A 20,514-nucleotide genomic window follows, 5' to 3' on the forward strand; every position below is an offset into this window, starting at 1 on the left:
GGAGTAGTAAAATTAAAAGTATACCACAAACTAGAAATACAAGCTGTTTGCCTTCAAAGAAAAAGCAGTGCCTTACTGCTGTAACAGTTCAGCCTTCAAAATAAAAATAATAATAATGGATTGCATTTATATAGCGCTTTTCAGGACCCCTCAAAGCGCTTTTACAATACCACTATTCATTCACTCTCACATTCACACACTGGTGAAGGCAAGCTACAGTTGTAGCCACAGCTACCTCGGGGCAGACTGACAGAAGCGAGGCTGCCATATCGCGCCATCGGCCCCTCTGGCCATCACCAGTAGGCGGTAGGTGAAGTGTCTTGCCCAAGGACACAACGACCGCGACTGTTCGAGCGCGGGCTCAAACCGGCAACCTTCCAGTTACAAGACGAACACCCAACTCTTGAGCCACGATCGCCCCATTGTGCAACATGCAACTCCTTGGTGGTCCGGGGTGGCTTGGACCGCTTCCATATCAAGGGGGGCTCTGCTGGGTACTGGGCAGTTCTTGGGCAACTGGAGCCCTTGGACCCTGATCTCCAGGATGCCCATTGCCCCTGGTCGTCTGGGACTCCCAAACTTTGGCCGGTTCTCCATCTCTATCTGCCTCTGGCTCCGGGGGAGGGGTAATTGCGGCTTTCCACCCTCATTTTCAGGTACCTTTTTTGACAAAGACATATACACACTCGACAATTTCTCGCTTGCTCTCTCTCGCTTTCTCTCTCACACTCACACACCACAAGAAGATTGTTGATTTATGTATCTGTGCATTGCTGACTTTTTGTGTTCCAGGTTTCCAGGTGTTGTATGTTTATTTTTCTTACAGGTGTAGCAGTTGGCAAAATATTGTGGATTTCTATTTGTACTCTATCCTTTTATTAATTCTTTCCTATTTTCTCCCTCCCCATTTTATGTCTTGGCTCTCCTGCCTTGGACATTGTCATACTGTGTACCAGAAATATAATGTAATAACACAAATAGAAAGAAGAAATAAACAAATAAAAGAAACACTTGGACAAGAGGAGCCTATAAAGAATTTATAGAGCTGATCTTGGAAAAGCAAAATGTGTTTGGCACAACAGCACATTCAGATCATAATTCTCTTTGCAAAAGCTGCCAGACAGGACAGGAGTCTCCAGTAGTTGGTGTACTACTGGAGACTGCAGTGGTTTGCTAGCAGGGATGAGCTTCACTGACCACTCTGTAGGTGGAGCCTCAGATGGGCAGTGCAGTTCTTGGCCTGTGTGTTGTTGCTTGCTTACTAATTCCCATCATGCTGTGGTCTACAACTTTGTGATTAACCCCTTAAGACCTACCATAGAACCAAGTCCGCCAGAGCTTATATTATATTTTTACATGCTGTAGTGCCATTTTTGGGAGCATTTCAAGTTGATATACAACAATACAACCATTATAGCCCAAATTTTAATAATATGTATGCATTAAGTGCATAGTAATTACATAAATTGCAAAAAGGTGCAATAAACTACCAAAAAATTGAAAATCGTTTTTGTTTTTTTATCATATATTTCTAGTTAGAGAAATTTAAGAGGCTTATTCCTCAAAACTGTAAATACAAAAAAGTTGCACAAAATAGTTTCCCACCACAGGAAATTTATTTTGAGTGTCTTCATAGTTTTATTTTTTAAATACACCAATTTTTATATACTGCAGGAAAAACGAAAATAAATATTATAATGCAAATTTGCAAAAAAACAGCATGTGCATCAAAATAAACAATTTCCAGCAGTGCAATTTGACTTCTAAGCATCCCAGAAACGACACAGAAAGTCAAACATAACCTTTAAAAACACCAGTATATGATTGTATAGGCCCTGAAGGTAAAAAACTACATTTCCGCAGACATGGCGGACATGCGATAGTTCGCGCTGATGTCTATTCCAACGTAGGAAGTGTTACAAACAGCTGATCGGATCAGCAAAGTGTGTTTCTGGAATATTATGTTTTTGTTGCTGCAAGTCCTTTTATGCAATTTTTGCAAAGCTATATGTGGAAGGAAACCGTGACCTAGGACAAGCTGATGGCATAAGATGTAAGTACAACTCCTCTGGTTTCACATGCAAAAAAAATGATTGCGCTATCTTATGTGGTTGCAGTGCTACCGGGATTTAAAAATAGTTATGCAAAACAGAGCGTGCCCGCTTCGACCGGCTTTAAAGGGTTAATGAAAGTGAAAAACATCTCTACAGTGTGTGATAAACTATACAATGGCAAAAAATAAATAAATAAAAATTGCTCGTACTCATGCTGCCCCGACGTCATGCAAGCGTATTTTGGGAGTGGCGTAGGCACCAATCAGTTTTCTATTGCCCATTGGCTGGGAGTAAGGGCGCCCTCCGTTTGCGAGGTGCGCCTGTTGCTTGCGGCACAGGGAGGAGAGGGCGGGGCAGCGGGGGATTCTCTGGCTGGCTGGAGCAGCATCTAATAACCAACTCGCAAAATAAAACAAAATAAAAACAAACCAACAAACACGAAAACACCAGACATTATGATGCGGACTTTTAATTTGCACTGATGTTTTTTCAAAATTCTATATGCGAAAAGTGAGCGCGAGAGCCCTCGGTGCGCCTGCTCGCTGCTGAAGTCAAAGTAAACTTTATTGTCATCTCCGCTACATACAGCATACAGTATATAGGGAGACGAGACGACAAGGTTCTGGTTACAGCAGTGTAAAGTAAACAAACAATATGTAGAAGAAGAGTAAGAAAATATATATACACATTAGGACTAGGTAATAATGTTGTAAATCCAAGCCCATTATGTATCGAATCCTGGGTTGTGTGAAATCCCAGAAATACACCTTAGACAAAGTGAATCTGCAAACTAAGGTGTAGGTCTGTTAGGTTATGTTGTGGTGATCCTCGGGTTGGGGGATGGGTGTTCATACTGGAGTGCAAAATTCAAACCAATGGAAGATGGACAAGAAAAGGTCAAAGCCATCAGGTGCTCAGTTTAGAAAAAATAGAAAAGAAGAGGAGAAACGAGCAAAAGATACAGGTAAGCAGATGTGTCATTGGATAATGGCAGGTCATCCTGAAACAATCAGAATCAGAATACTTTATTAATCCCTAAGGAAATTATGTGGGTTACAGTTGCTCCAAGAAGAAATGGTAAAAGTAGCAACAGTAACAGACTAAACTCCAAACAATTCATTATGTTACAGATTTTAATATTAATTAGTCATTGTCAGTTGTTGATTCTTCCTATTCATTACGGGTGGGTTTTAATAATCGATTCATCGATTAAAATCGATTCTGGCTTGGATAACGTGATATCGATTCATTAAAATCCTGAATCAATTATTTTTATATAAATGTATTTTGCCCAAAATGCCAGAATCTCAGGTTAAACCTCACAAAATTTCAATAACCGCCAAACATTTAAAACAGTAAATGAGGTTTGTCGGTAGAGGAGATGCTGGATCATTACCTAGTACGATCAGACTCAGCTGATCCACATCCAGCCTCAGCAAACACTAACACAAACCCAGCCATAGCCTATGGGATTATGCTTACACTGTATAGACAAAGCTGCTTGAACAAATTAGCAGGGAGCAAAGCAAAAGCTCAGTTACACTCTATTTTCTGCTTTTTTATACACTAAATATGTTTACAACATCTTAATAACTGCATGTTAATGTTACCATTTACTTATCTTAACATTATACAGAGTATTGTTTTCACCCCATTATGTTCTGTATAGATGCTCATTCCTAGATGGAACAAGCGCTTTTCCGTGGCTGGAGTAAATGGTCTACACGGCTCATAGGTCAGTTAGGACGGTTCCTAAGTAGGATATTGCTTAAGGCCCCCAACAAGCTCAGGACCATCTCTGCTTCCATCATATCACTTGTCCCCCCTCTTACCTGTTCTTTTCTCTCACTAACAAGCTGTCCTTTAGCTGATCAATTTCAGCTTCCCTTTTCACCCCTCGCTTCTCTCTGTGCTGAGTTGCAGCAGGACACTAAATACATTGTGTGCCAGAGAAAGAACAAACAGGAAAGAGATTATATTTCCATTAAAATCTTGGCTGCTCTCATTGTTATTGACACGGCAGAGATCCTCGGTGCTTTGAGGGCAAACAGCAGAACTCGTGCATGAATATGCACATGCGCGCGCACCGTGCATGGTGTTTCTTTCAGTCGTGGCTGCCTGCTTCGCTCAAAAAACACATCAACCTACCAAGAAGGTTTGACGCTGCCTTTGTTGGGGCCCCTTGAAACCCCACTATCGCCCTGTTTTGCTATGAAAGTTTACCAAAGCTCTGACAAACTCTGGAACACAGCAGCGCTGAGCTGCGTTACAAAGGCAGCTGCATCTACATATGCATACTGAGACACAGTGATGTAAGTAAAGACACCCAGCGGGCGTACACAAACTCACTGCAAGGACAAAAACACAAAAATTGCCAATAAGGTACTTACCAACGTAACACACTGCCTTCACAGCCAGCAGGCTTCACCATGAAATGGAATGGATGGGCTGCTGTTCCCCTCATTGGTCTCACAGTGGGTGCATGTAGCTTGTGTATGTGAATGAATGCGGGGCACACTCGTGCATTTGCATGTCAGGGTGCTCGCTTGTGTATCTGAAAGAGAGCAGCTCTCACTGCAAGGGAACGGCGCTTTGAGAACTGTGTTGTTTCACTGCCGATAAGTACGATAAACAGAACCATAAAACAAGAGTTCTGAACCTGCTCTGTGACCCACTGGTTTGTTATCAAAGCTGCCAAAAATGTGACCACTAGGCATCAGAGATGGATTTACACACACACACAAAAAAGTCAGTGTTTCCCTTACCCACTCGTTACCAGCTGGGCCTTTAAATGAAACCCAATCTGCTGGTAAATTATCTGTAACTCAACAGTACATCCCAGTAACCCAGGAGAACAGCATGCCACAAGATTTATCCCAGTGTTTTTTTATTGTTCACTAAATAAAAAGGTCATCTGCTTCCTCTGTTCCATTGTAACTTTTATAATCACAATTAACACAGACTGAACATCTGTGGGTTATTATGGGCATCTCAATATACTCAGAAAGTGACATTGGGATGCTTATTATGCAGATCATTTTAGATGTACGAGAAAAAGCTGCGCTCAGTTCATACTGCTGTCCAGATTAAACCAACCATTTAGCATCGAACAATGGAGACGCAATTCACTTAATTTAGGTCTAATTGCAAAAAAGCTTTAGGAAGAGAAGTGAAAATGTGGCAATCGTGAATGTGTGCTAATGTCTGGAAAATGACTTCCGGCAAAGCTCATTCATGAGCAACTACACCAGCAACTTAACCTTGCGTTTTGCTTCTCATAAAAAGGAGGATGATAGTGAAGGCTTTTGTGTTTACCTTCTCTCTTGAACGCACACTCATTTCTACTTTTAAGATTAGGCTTAAAACTTTCCTTTTTGCTAAAGCATATAGTTAGGGCTGGACCAGGTGACCCTGAATCCTCCCTTAGTTATGCTGCAATAGATGTAGGCTGCCGGGGGATTCCCATGATGCATTGAGTTTTTCCTTTCCAGTCACCTTTCTCGCTCACTATGTATTAACAGACCTCTCTGTGTTGAATCATATCTGTTATTAACCTCTGTCTCTCTTCCACAGCATGTCTTTTATCCTGTCTTCCTTCTCTCACCCCAACCGGTCGCAGCAGATGGCCCCGCCCCTCCCTGAGCCTGGTTCTGTCGGAGGTTTCTTCCTGTTAAAAGGGAGTTTTTCCTTCCCACTGTCGCCAAAGTGCTTGCTCATAGGGGGTCATATGATTGTTGGGTTTTTCTCTGTATCTATGAAGCGCCTTGAGGCGACTTTTGTTGTGATTTGGCGCTATATAAATAAAATTGAATTGAATTGAATTGAATTGAATTTGTGGGTGTTCTCACAGGCAGCTGAATGTTGCCTATCTGTGTCTGTTAATCAGCTTGATAGCATTAAATATTGATTGGTGAAACACGGCACCAATCAACCATCCAGCCAACCATCAAGGGCCAGCAGACTTTTCTTTGAGACTGAAAAACACGGTGTACCTAGACACCCAAATCCTCGTCTCATCTGAATGGTCCTTTTTTATCTCTCTCTCATGGCAGCATACTAGCTTCAGACTCATTTGTAACAGGGACACCACATTTGTCTGGATACTCTCTGTGTCAGCTGAGAAGACCTACAAGTGTGAAGCTGATTTTTGCTTCCAAGTAGCAAATGAGAGTTAGAGGTTATACAACTTTTTCCCACCTACACACACAACGACACCATAAGTTGAACTAAATGTTAGTGTCCAGATGAGTCAGTAAGTTCCCAAACTACAATTCCATTCATCATGCTACTCTGTTGCTGGCTAAAGTATTTGAAGGACTCATTAGTTATGAGGCTGTTCCCCCACAGACAAGTTTCAAAGTCAAACGTGCTCATGTGAACTTTTATTGCTCCTTTTTTAGTATTTCTTGTTCTCTTCTCCCTTTTTTTGAGCACTATTGTGTTCTAGACTGCCGTAAATGTGATTCAAGGCAAAATAGCAGTTGCTATAATAATGCTGGGAATTTGACTCCATCCTATTGTGATGATTGAAGCTGTCATGATATCAGATTTCTAGCTTTATGTTTAGCTTAGAAAAAGCTCTGACTTAAATGATACTAAAGCAATATGTTCTTTATAAATCTTTGTAGAACGGGAGTTGTTTGTTGTGCATTTGGTCAGATTTACACTCAAAATATGAGTCAGTGTGGGAAGACTGCACAAGTGTACAAGCTGTGCAAGAAAATCAACAACAAAATGATTTAAATGATTATGTGGGTTTTAAAATGATATAAATATGGATTCATCCATCCATTTTCTCAATTACTTAGCCCGTTAAGGGTGACTTGGAGGCTGGACCCTATCCCATCTGTCACTGAGCAAGAGGCAGGTTAGGTTGCTAGTCTATTGCAGAGCTAACACAGACAGGCAGACACCATTCACTACAAGTATTTGTTGAGTTTTTTATATGCCTAACCTATATCCAACCTTACTGGATTGGGAGGAAGTTGGAGTACCCAGTAAGAGTCCACACACAGGGAGAATTTGCAGACTCCACATAGGAAGGCCCCACTCAGTGATTATGTCACAAGCTCAATGAAATTACATGTTGTCCCATTCAGTGCAAGGAAAAGCAAAGAAAGCAATCTCACTATTCACAAAAAATACAAGAATAGAAAATAAAACTCTTTCTACTGAATACATGCAGTATAAATAGATATGTGCATATGTGTGTACTTGACACACAGAATTAAGTTATTTTCTGTATTAAGCCCCATCTTTCCTTCTCTCCACCTCCACCTTTCATTTTGTTGGACTTACTCTCCTAAAACTACATGTATGAGCATGCCATTAACACTGCAGAAAGAGTGAACAAGCCACACCCGATGTATGGATTCTGTGAGGTCTCTAAACTCTCTCCTCTGTGCTATAGCGGTGCTGCTAGTCGACTGTTCGCGTGAGGCCCAAACAACCTTCACTCCACTGAAAAATGTCCAAGTATGAAGGAAGCAGATGGTGAGTATGGTGATAAATCAAAGTTCTGTGGATGTTCTAGGGAAGTGGAACAAAAATGCGCACTGGTCTGCTTAATGACAATGATAATCATCATTATTCTTATTGAATGTAACCCGAAATACTTTTAAAAAATAGTCCCCTCTCTTTTATAAATTTTCCCTCTGTCACAGTTACTTTAGCTTTTCACTCTAACAGGATTTGACTGTGGGAAGACACACTTGTTTTTATTTGACCATAGTGTTAGTCATAGATATTTGACCGTAGACAACTCAGAAACTTGTTACACTCACTTCCTTAACTTTAAAAACTTGACAAAAAGTATTGATCTTAAAAATATCGTTCAAGCATAAAAGTGGGGATAAGAGAGCCCACTGAAACTTATAAGAGCACATATAAACCGTGCAACTGTGCACTTGACCTCTGCATCTCTCATACTTTCACAGACTTCAAGGAAAAGTGACCATCTGCCTGGGTGTAACACTGGCTTCTAGCCTTGTGGTCCCCGCAGAGAGATAACCAGGCATAGCTTTAAACACCCCCAGACAGACCCTTATCCCTCTGGCTTAATGTCCTTGTGGCTGAGGGTAATGCAGAGAGATGGATGGCCCCGACCTATCCCTCCTCGCCAGGGTCCCTGGTTGTGAGATTGCATGTCTGATACTATCCTCCATCTCTCTGTCTGTGACACCAAACTCCAACTCCCTCCTCCATCTGCCCACGTCTTCCCACCAAACCCCTTCCCCACCAGATCAATGCGGCTCACTGATGTGCTGTCCGTCAAATCCACGGGCTAAGCAATACACCACATACCCATAAGGAGTGATGGGTGAGAGACAGCGCGTGAAATGGAGTTAAGACACACACACACACACAAGCACGCACATACACACACACATGCTCACCAGTTCCCGAAACAGATCACTCAATCTGGTGCCAAACGATGAGCTTTTTTTTTTTCTTCTGGCTGTTGTGCCATCTTTCTCCCCAGCTCTCCCTGCCTTCGCTCTCTCGCTCTTCCCACATCCTTGACACATCACGATCAAACGGGCACTTTAGGAGTTCAGCGGCTGACCCGGACTCCAGGAAGGCCGTGTGCTCCATCACGCCCCTCTTCTCACAACTTGCATTTTTTTTTTTTATCGCTTCATCCCTCCATCAACTCACATCCTCTTTTCAATCAAGGAAACCTACCATTTCTCTTCCACCCCAGGACGGATAGTTTCCGTATCATTCACATTTATGTGAACAACCCTTCCTGCCCAACTCACCCCTGTGCTCCATGAGGTATGATAGCAGACTGGCTGAGATGGTAATGGTGAATCAGAAGCGTGGCTACAAGCATGAAATGAAAACATGGTTGATCCATGATGGAAAAAAAAAAAGCTACCTTGAACAAATGCCAAAAGGAAGATGAGCACCTTGATCTTATCATAAAATCCTCAGTCACTCCTCTTTCCAACATCAGCTACTGTAATTCAGTGGTTCATAGACATTTTTACATCAAATAGATTTTAAAAATCCATGTGACACAAAACATGAGATTATTTATTACATTAGAATATACTTATTCACACAAGAGAAGAAGAAGAAAAACAAAAGCAATGTTCATAACAATTAAAAAAGCGTCTGCCCTCTTGGCCTTGCCCACACATGCACAAGCTTGAACAACTTTTTCATCTGCTTTCTGCTCCAGTTCCATGTGTCACTTCACAAAAGGCCCAAGCGAGAGCAGGATTTCGTTTCTATGTGCAAATTGTGGTTAAAGTTCACTCCTTCCCTGAATACAAATAACATGATTTTAAATGCAAGCTATCCAGCAACGGAGGCAATGGTTCCATTCCCCTCCACCCACACACCAGCCAATCAATGAGGAACAACATTATGATAATTTCACCTGGATTTTTGCCACAAAGTTTGTTTGCAGGGGATAAAAAAGAGATTGCTCCTATAATTACAGCTAAAATCGCAGGGATTTTACAAGTCACTGCAAGTTTCTGCTATTAATGACATGACGTGCATGCAGGAGGGCTCTTTTAAAGCCAGATCTGCATAAGGCAGACGACGCAAGCTGTAGTTAACAGGCCTCGAGTTGACTGTGGGTGGGCAAAGCTATATAGGAGGGGAACCGGTGCACCGGTGCAAATGCAGAGCCCGGTGTGAGCAGTAAAGGAGATATTTACTGTAAATCTTCAGCAGCTTGGGGAGCGATAAACATCACAAACACAATCAGCTGCTGCTTTAGTGCTGCCTACGCATCTGCTCTTCTCCTATGGAGAGGGAGAGGGAGCGAAGAGAGAGATGAGGTAAGAGGAAGAAAGGCCACTCTACAGTATGTCTTCCTCACCACTGTCAGCACCGCTACTCTGCAAGAACACTAAACAGCAGACAGAACAGGGTTGCCTTCAAATCAAATTGAACCAAAACACATATCATTCTGACACATGGCTTACACAAGACTAATAGTCTGATCAGCGTAAACATTAGAACCAGTGACACTTCAAGTAAGCAGTCTTGAAAATATCAGCACAATCGCACTTGCGAGGGGTAGGAAGTATTAAAAGACACAGGCTTTTAAAGTTGATATGCTGAAGTCAAGGTTTCAGCAGAATGACTATTTCTTACACTAACCTGTCACTAGCGTATATTATTTATGGCAGCATTAGGGCTCAAAATCAAAAAGAAAAACAACTTAAAAAAGAGCTACTGGTGATAGAAGTTATTGTAGCTACGTTGTGAGCGATTAAATTCTTACATTCTGCCACCCTCGCTAGTCGCTCCATATATATCAGTCAGTAAAGGTATTTATTATTATTTTAATAAACTGGAAAGTTTGTTGTGGAAAAAGTGAAATTGTAACAGGTGAAACAGATCATATAAAGCCAGCCAGGGTCAATAGTATTTTGATCTGTGGCCATGTGGACATTAACTCATCAGGAAAGAAGGCACCTGGTGTGTTCAAGAGACCTTTACAATTAGAGTAGTTAACAATTTAAATTTCTGTATAAGCTATTAGGAAATTAGTTGCTAGGAGATTTGAGACCTGATGACACATAGCGTAGCTGAATGAGCAGAGATGAGGTGCACGCAGTTTGACACAAATGTAGCCACAACTTTCTTGAGACAAATGTATGCAGCTTAGTTGGCTTGTCTTTACCACTGTGACCCAACCCGAAATAATCTCACACAGGGGCAGGACTTCCCAAAATTCTTCCTTAAAAAACACACTATGTTTTAAAGAACCCCATTAGAAACGGTGTATTGAGAAGACAACTTCTGAACATCCAAAGTCAATTTGTTTGTCTAACTTTTCCTCAGCTTTCACCAGTTAATCTCCATTTAGTCCAAAAGGCATGAAGTTATTAATAAACTATAGGCAAACATTCAAGCTGAAATCTATGTACAGTGAATCTGAGGGGGACACACTCAGTAAGATTTGATAGCTTATACAGTATAACATAACATGGTGTTTAATAGAGGTGGTTGGATCGATACAAATATCAATAGTATCGATGCCAGTGTTGGTATCTGTATCAGATTGATACTAGGATCAATGCTTTTCTATCCTCGAAAAGAATACCTAAACATACATTATGAAAAATGTCTGAAACTATTGGTTTTGACTTTCACATCTATTTTATTTATATCCTAAAGCACATTTAAACAACAGAAACTGACCCAAAGTGTTTTAGAGACTATTTACAACCCAGTTTCTAAAATATCTAAAAAGCTGAAGGCTGTGTCAATAAGAAGTGTTTAGAATGTGAAATTAATGATAATCATCAATCAAACGCACATTTCACACTATGTACACAGATACACTAAGTATTGGTATCAGCAATACTGGCCCTGCACTTTTATGGAATTGGATCGATACCAAAGTTTGCAGTATCACACAGCACTGGTTTTCAACACACCACCACTGTGGTTTAATGTTTTGCTGTGTTTTGATGAGGCGAAACACTGCAGTAGGCTTGGCGTGCATGACACAGTTGCCTTTAGCACAACATTACCATAAATTTCTATTCAGAGAGGCTCTTTTCCCTATTTTAGAGAAACTTAGTGAAAGCTGGCATCTTTTATTAAGGTGGGTTTTTTGGTTTCGCTTTGTTTTAGTTTTTCTTATCATTTTATTATTTCTTGTCGATTTTGTAGTTTCCTCATACCTAACAGAAAAAGAGTTGTCTTTTCTGTAACATATATGATCAGTACAAATAGGTGGCGCAGTAATATTTGGTCATGTGGATTACTTGTTTTATAAAAGAATACAACTTAATAAATGATAATACACATTTAATGTCAAAGTATATCAAAACCAAATGCTTGCAGGTGAAGCTGTTTTTGTTGCCTAATAAACCCAACCATTGTCCACCTATTTGCTCCATACACCGCGTCACTTCCACCATTTCAGAGGACGCCAAAAGACCTCGTCAGAGGCTAATTATTAGGGTAGCAAATGCTAAACATTGCCAATTATAGACAGCATATGAAAGCAAACTCAGGAGGTCGTGTCATGTGGCAGTGATGCCAGAGCAAGTAAGACTGATAGAGTGAGAGCCTGATGAAGGTGCCAGCATGCCATCTGTGCAGCTCTTGCAATTTCTCACCTCACTGATGCACAACACATCTACTCCTTCGCTCTGCTCCTTCCCACCTTCTCTCCATCTTCTTTCAGGCTGGCCAACATCTATTTCCAACCTGCACACCAGTCTATCTCAACCTCGTTTTACTGTTCGTGCAAATCTGTTAGAGTGTGTAATTTTCCTACATACTTACATTTAAATCCACAGCTACTCAGTGGGAAAACATGTAGCCAAGGATAAGTAATTGTAGGGTGTCCTAATTGGATGGAAGGTTTCTGACATAAATTGGCCTTTCAAGCCAATAACTGGGCTGCTGACACCTTTTTAGCTCGCTGTGGACAGAAGGGAAAATGGATACTTGGTGAAAGTGGGTAGAAGGTGACCTCTGCATCAAATCAGTGCCCCGCAATCACTCATAAACATCACTTACGGCAAAGAAGAGGTCAGCACCCAGGGACAGGGGAAAAAGATTATCTCAAGAGTAAACGTGTCCAGGAAAGTGCTGAGGATTTCCTGTGCACAGCTCCATTTAGCTTGAGCAGTGACAAAGAAGGTAGAAATGTCAAAATGGTCTCAGGAATACAAGGCGAGACTAGGAGAGAGAAGAGGAAGGTGTATAAGTACAATGAAATGACAGAGAGATTTCAAACCCAGCAAGGGAGAATAACCACAGCCTCTTAAACCACTGGCTCTCTAAGGGAAGAATACAAGCTAAGACATATCTCCTCTGACCTGTAGCAGACTTTACTGTTAAACCTCATGAATGCTTCAACACTGCTTGAGGAGCGGGCACTAAAAATCTTACTAAAAGTCTTACTTTTGTACTTTTATCCTCTGCTCTCTAACTTAAGCCATATTTAAACAGTGAACTGTGATGTACAGTGCTATGAGCAGAAAACTGGAGGCTGATATTTCAAAACAAGGTGGAGTTACCACTAATAACTGAGAAATTACTGGAAAAATCTTACAATAATCTTAATAATATAATAAAATTATAAATAGTAAAAAAATAAATAAAAAATAACATCATTTAAATTTTATCACCAGGGCCTTTTTAATTTAGATACGAGGCCCTTTTTTTTCTATTAAGCCTAACAATAATCCAAATTAAGAGTCAAGATGAAGGGTCCTTCCCATTCCTTCCACGAGAGAGTCCTTGACTCCAAGAAGTGGTGTTGGGCCATTCTCCCGCTCAGTGAACTCAGCCACGCGATGTGGATTGTGTCCTAACTGTGATATTTCCATTAGTGTCCTTCCAACACAAACTGTCTACCTAAATTCAGCACTTTAGTGTTGTTTCAAATCAAACACGTATTCGTGAAATGACAATTACTACTGTGTTTAATAAATGTTTACAATTTGTCCGACCTTTGACCACGAAGATCCTGATTTCTTCTACAACAACGACAAAATTTTAACACCAACCAATGGCAAACTATGCAGTAGAAAAAGTGACAGAGATGCCTAAAAACGTACGGGACTGTTAGCTAGGTGGTTACGGATTAGCATTGATGGCAGATTATCCAATCTACAGCTTGAAAACAGTTTGGAGGTCTCAGGATGGTAGCCGTGTCAACACGTACACGAGTTTTTCAAAAATGTAGCCTTTCTATCTGTTCTGGTCTTCTGGTGTTTCAAGGCACTTTAAAAATACTTGCTTAGGTGTTGACGAGGAAGTGTTGACAGTGTACTTCTGTATTTACTTTTTTGGCATCAGATTATGTGATATGACATTGTTTTCTGTGTGTGCACGTGTGTGTGTGTGTATGCATTTTCTTGCGGACGGAGACATCATTCAAAAAAATTGCTCATGTGGATTGGATCTTTTTTAAAGAACAAAAGTGGAAAAGCCTTGATTTAAAAATTACCTCTGTATGTGTGGATGTAGCCTGGGGGTGAGACTTATAAAACTGTCTACACTCAACTTTTTGACAGTTATATTCAATATTGTGAGTTATGAGTCAAGTACTTTTTATGTAAAGCTATACTTATTAGTCAGAAGGCAGTTATAAAAGCAATTGGCAGAAAAAAGTTAACTACAGTTTTAACCTCAATTAATCCTGCAGTATGCAGGAAAAAACTGTGTTCTTTCCTTTTTCATCTACAGTAATCATTTACTTAATTTATATTAAAAAATGTATAACAGCAGCTAGAAAACCTTATATCACTAAACATAGAGTTGCTGCCAGTTCCAAACATGCATAAATCAGCACAAAAGAAAATCTCATTTAGCTCCATCCATAATTACCATGGCAAAATAGCTTCAGCTGTTTTTGTGTTTAATACAGCAAAGTATACAAAATAAATTACAATAATAGTTAGAAATCAAGATAAAAAAACAGACTATTATATTTTTTTCTTTTCAGATGAAAAACCCACAAAAATTACATTATTTTATTTCAAACCCAGGCTAGCTTGCAGACGTACTCGGCTACTCCCCTCCACCCCCTTAATTAACTCCCCTATTCATGACATAAAAAAGACGTTATCAAACCTTCACTAACTTTAAATCACTGAGCAGTCAGATTTAGATAGTGTAAAATGTAAAAAAACAAAATAATACAAAAAACCCCCAAATTAAATATGTTTACTTAAATAAAAAGGAATAATCCAGGATAAATATGCACAAATGAGAATGTCTTTGTATTGAATGCTCCCGCAGAACTAAATAAATATGCCTGGAGCATAATAATTGTAAGGGGGCAACTCCTGCAGAGCTTGTTACATTGGCGCTACGCCTGTGTGAAGTTGCCATTATTGCCAGGGACTATCAGAAGACTTGTACACACGCATGCTGTGAAATTCAAATGAAATAAATGTGATGTAATAGAACAAAGGCAAACTGTTCTTTTTTGACAAGTCATATGATTTCAATTATAAGCATCACCAAGACATACAAATAGCATATATGCTATGATATGCTTTCTTTCTCAACTGCATTGCACTAACAAGGGATGAAGCTTGAGTACAAAAGAAAATGTGTTTGTGTTTGAAGTACGGAGCCACAGTACAACATCCAAGGGCGCTTCTGATCTCTGAATGCCTTCATGTAATGTCAGATGTTCTTTTACTGAGTCCTATTGCCTCATGTAAAAATGAAATACCGTACCATCATTACCCTTTAGGATGAAATACTATCCTTTTGCTCATCAAAACCGACATAAATTTTTCACCCATCAGACTTCACTGGTTCATATTAAATACAACTTTTTTTTTTTTTTTAATGTTTTCAAATCCCCATAAATCCATTTCTCTGCGGCTTTTAAATAATGCCGTGTTGTGGCTAATACTACAAAGCAGACAAGACTCAGCAACCTGCGAGCTGGCCTTCCTGCATGTATCCCCTATCTTCAAGGTTATTGCCTGAGCCATTTGTTGCACGTTAGATAATTGACTCTTAGATGAGGGATAACCATGATTTATGGTGAAAGAGAATACATATTTCTCCATATCTCAGTGATGATTTATGGCGCGATAGAGACCGAGTGATGGCCATTTTATCTGATTATACGTCATGCAAAGTAGTCGATCAAGTCCGTGCAATCGGTCACGCCTTGTCCCGGCTGAGATGACAGGGATGAGAGACAGCAGCTTCTCTCATTGCTTTTCTTGGGTATACTTTAAGCTCTTTAAGGCACGTTATTATACGCAGAGCTTCGTAAAACGCGACCACTTAAATCACACCCACCTGAAACTTGCTGTTCAAGCGGGGGAATTTATGACCTGTATGAGAGATAAACTGAGGCCTTGGGGTGGTTTTCATCATAAGCACGGTTCTTTTTACACTTAGACGCCACATTTAAAACATATTTGGCCTTTTCAAGTTTCTGCTCTTAACTATAATTTATTAGCCGTTTTAAGTGTTTTAATTCACTTCATACTGTGAGTAGGTCTCCATTCGGTCGGTCTTCTACCACGGTAAGCCATTCAAGCATTCTCTTTCCGAGAAGCTTAATATTTCATTTGACCATATGTAGCTAACAAGGGGAAACTTAACTCTCTCGTGGCCTTTGCAGTGCAGATCCCAACAACTTGCTGAGATTCCACATGTGAGTGTGTGAGTGGGCATGTTGGGCATATGTGTCTGTGAGCGGCTGTGGCACCATCAATTATTAATTCTCCATATCTAATTCAGGATCCTGTCCTCTCATATTCTGGGAGTGCTCCCCTCATGTCGGGAAAGAAATGGAACTCCAGATACAATAGATGCTCGAGTCCTGAAATGATTTGGGCCATATAGCCACTGTTCTCACAGATGTAGTGCTGGATTTTTGGAAGCCAATTTAAAAAAAAAAAATAGAAAAAGAAAAAACTCATAATACCTTTAATCCGACCTCCTTCACATCCCTCAATTTAATAACGCCGATAGTGGCTGTACCGCTCTCCAATTATTTGTCATATTAACCTTTTTCTTGCCCCAGGCTTTCGCCGCCTCCATCCAAAAGCTTTCTACAAATTATTTTCTTCTGTTTTCTCATTGGTGGTTTATTTGTGAGCTTCCAAAACACAGAACTTCATTTCCACTACATTGGATGTTCATAATGCACAGTCCTGCTCAAATTCTCTTTGCAGTCACACAGCTCGTTTTCATAAACTGCTTCAATGATGAAAATCATTAGAATAAATCTTTTAGGTTACTTTAAAAAAAAAGGAATGGGGGCGGGGGGTGGTTACATCTGTTATACCCAGAGGGAAATACATTATGTGGTGAGTGATCAGAGGGGTCACAGTGGGAAGTTTAAAATGCTGAGTTCTTGATGTATTCAGAAAAGAGAAATATGATGAAAGAGGATTTGTCCACAGAAGGACACATGGATTTTTATATGACCACACAAGGATAGAGTTTGTCCACATCATTTTGTTGCACTATGGGTCATTTAAGTGTATCTGTTCTGGTTCAGTGCAGTCAGAAATGCAGTCCAAGGTAGGCAACATACAGTCAGTAATGGACAAAACAATAGAAAACTTGCTACAGTTACATTTCTTAAGATCTCCTTAGGGTAATCTCCATTGCCCGTGATCTTGGCTTCAATAGTTAATATTGGAAAGAGATGACTAAAATGTTGACTTTAAGTAATTTGATTACATTTACATTTTCCAACTAATTTTGTGACATAGGTACAATGTAAAATGCTAAGTTGAATGGTCAAATTTGTTTGATTATAATCCAGTCAGTTTATTGAAAGCATATCCCCCCTTAATCAGTAACTATTTAACTAAATAAACATTTGCTTAATATATTTTTGTTGGATTTTACTCAACATTATTATTATTATCATAATTATATTATGCTGTTTTTATTATACTTTTCTTTTTTTTTAGTGGGAACACAAGCTTGATACTTATATATTCAATATCTATTCTATTCTATTTATACAGCGCAAAATTACAACAACAGCGTTATATTGTGCCTTTACAAGGTAGACCCTACAATAACACATACAGAGAAAAACTCAACAACCATATGACTCCCTATGCACTAGCACTTTGGCAACAGTGGGAAGGAAAAACTCCCTTTTAACAGGAAGAAACCAGCAGAACGAGGCTCAGCATGTATATAAATGCACCAATGGTGTATAATTATGGGAGTGTGTAGTCTAATGGTTTAAATTCAAATCAGCGATACGCCTTATTGGCTATTATAAGATGTTTTTTTTCTGTCCTTAAAAGGTGGAGGTATGGACTGGAAAGATAAGGAATGGTAGTCAGAAGAAGCAAGACAAAATACTTGTGTGTGAATGAGAGGGAGATACATGTAGCAGTGAGGATGCAGGGAGTATTGGAAGCAAATGTAAATGAGTTTAATACCTGGGGTCAATCTTTCAAAGTAGAGGACAAGGTGCAAGAGAGGTGAAGAAGAGAGCACAGGCAGGGTGGAGTGGGTAGAGACCAGAAATTAGAGGAGGGATAGTGGACGTACAAGGAAAAGGATGTTGCATATGAAGGAAAAGGTTTATGAATATACTGAAGGAGGTCATGCAGAGGGTTGTTGTGACAGGACAGGATGAGATGGAGGCAGATGATTCACTGTGGTATTCTAACAAACCATGCCTGTGTGAACAAATGATGCACTTTGAGAACTGGCCTAAGGTCTGGTCATCTAATTTATATTTTGTCTTCGCAGTGTGGATCTTTTTTAGATTAAACTACTAAGATAATTGCTATTAATGTGCCTCATGAGGCTGCTAGGTAGATTTTGTTTTCCCTCGTTTGCTAGTCCTTAACTTTCTATCTGTCTCTAACCAAGTAGAATTCTATTAAACAGGCAGAGAAGGTGTGACTCATCTTAACACTGCCACAAAGTGTAAAAGCCTACTTCACAAAATATCACAAAGAAGTGCTCACAGCAATATTCGGGTCTCATTTTTAAGCCCAACTGGACCTATAAAACGAACAAACCTAATAACTAAATACAAACCACTGATACATTATTAAGTGTATGTCAAAGATCATGGTTTACAGGCATATAATTTTTAAAAAATTCACCCTTAAGTTGATCTATGGTTTTTAATAAACTCCTCAAAGCTTCTCTCATTTAAGCATTTTTTTTTTTTACATCATTTCTGTTTGCTGTATTTCTCTGCTATAACAGGATAAGTCACTCCAGCATTTTCCCCACAGTTGCAATATAAAGTGATCTATAAAGCCCATGAACTTTTAACAAGATTAAACTTTGCTGATATCTAAAAAGCACCGACAATATAGCATGTAGATGGAGGGTATCGATCTCGGTATTGCATATACTGGCTCGAGTCATTTGTTACATTTTCATTAAATACAGCTCTTAATTTTAAGTATTAGGAAAGTCAGTTTGCTTAGTGTGCGTACTAAACCTACCCGAGGATGCTGTCGTTTGCTCTGCTCTTCAGGAAAGGCAATATTCCTTCTTTTTTTCCTTTTTTTCGAACCACAAGAACTAATGGAAGCTTGAGTCACAGACACTGAAGCTACCACCATGCTATACCAGCCATTAAGTCCACATTTAACCATGAAATGAAAGCTCAACAGGGGGCACCAGTTTGTTGCAGGTCAGGGTGCCCGTGCTCTGCCCCTCCCATCCTTCTCTCTTGCTTCTCCTGTCTGGCTCTTCATTGAGAGGCTTCATATCAATGTTTAACTCAGGGAAGTAAATCCTGTGGTACGGCTTGTCAACAGTAGACACCCAATGAACATATCAACAATGCAAGCGCAGATTTTTGCAATACGTGTATTTTTTTCAAAATTATTATTACTAAGCTGCCCTGTGTTTTTCTTTTATATCTTGTCACACTGCCTTATATGTGCTTTATAAAACACTTTGTATTCCCAGGCTATCCAGGTGCTGCACAAATAAACCTAGCTCGCACTGTACAAACACACAATTGCCCTGCTCTTCTTCTCGCTCACAGTGATTGACAATATTTCAATCCAAACCCCCGTAGATGTCATTTGCTAGTTCGTGCGCCCACACCGCTCCAGTGTGTACCTAAACAAGAAATGAGAGTCTCCAGCAGAAAAAGAAGAGGAAAACACAGCATTAACTTTGAATACTTGGGGCAGATGTCTGCCTACTCAGGCTTTGGCAGCACACCTCCCACTGCTTTAAGATGGCAGAGCTCTTGTGTGAAAGCTGATCAGACTGTCTCAACATGTTGTCTTGTGTGACAGGACACCTACTCCTTGATGGGGTTTGTGACTTATTGAAAATGAGGTTGAGGGTTGGGGAAGGATTTTGTCATGTCTGAGGCTATTGCAGCATCAGTCAAAACTGTAACTGTGCAGAAGTCAAAAGGTGGATTTGAGAAGTCCACGCTGGATTATCGGCCCAAATCAGCAAAGCAGAAACAGTTTCTCAGTCCAATTCCGTGGCTTACACTTAGCTGCATGATGGAGTGTTCACACAGCTAGTTCGCTGTTCGACCTAAAGAGGGGCGAATACGTGTTTACATGAGCTGAAAATATTTTATCCTTGCTAAAACAACCCGCTTCATGCAGACTTGCGAAAGCCTATGAGCAAAGATTCTCTGATAGACTTAGTATCCATCTGACACCAACAGTAATCAAAAATGAAGCTGTGGCTTATTGTCACAGTTTGTGGCCGGCTGGAAGGTTTGAATTAACTTTGAGCCTGGATAAAGGGAGTGAGCTCAGAGAAAATTGATGCAAAGATAAGATGTACATAGCTTCCAGCTCAGAAAAGTGAGACCAGTGCAGAGGTACCTTAAACCTGCATTCTGTTTTCATTTATTTAATGGTAATGGTAATGTGATCTCAGTAAACACTTCCTAATGACTTTATTGGCCTAATAGGAAATCTCCTGTCGCATTGTAGAAAATATGAACTTCATTTTTGAAAATGATGATCACTATTAGAGCCAGAAAAGGATGATTATCAAAGCACTTAAGATG

Source organism: Neolamprologus brichardi, chromosome 22, assembly GCF_056152115.1.
Source record: "Neolamprologus brichardi isolate AB-2024 chromosome 22, ASM5615211v1, whole genome shotgun sequence".
Classification (NCBI taxonomy): Eukaryota; Metazoa; Chordata; class Actinopteri; order Cichliformes; family Cichlidae; genus Neolamprologus; species Neolamprologus brichardi.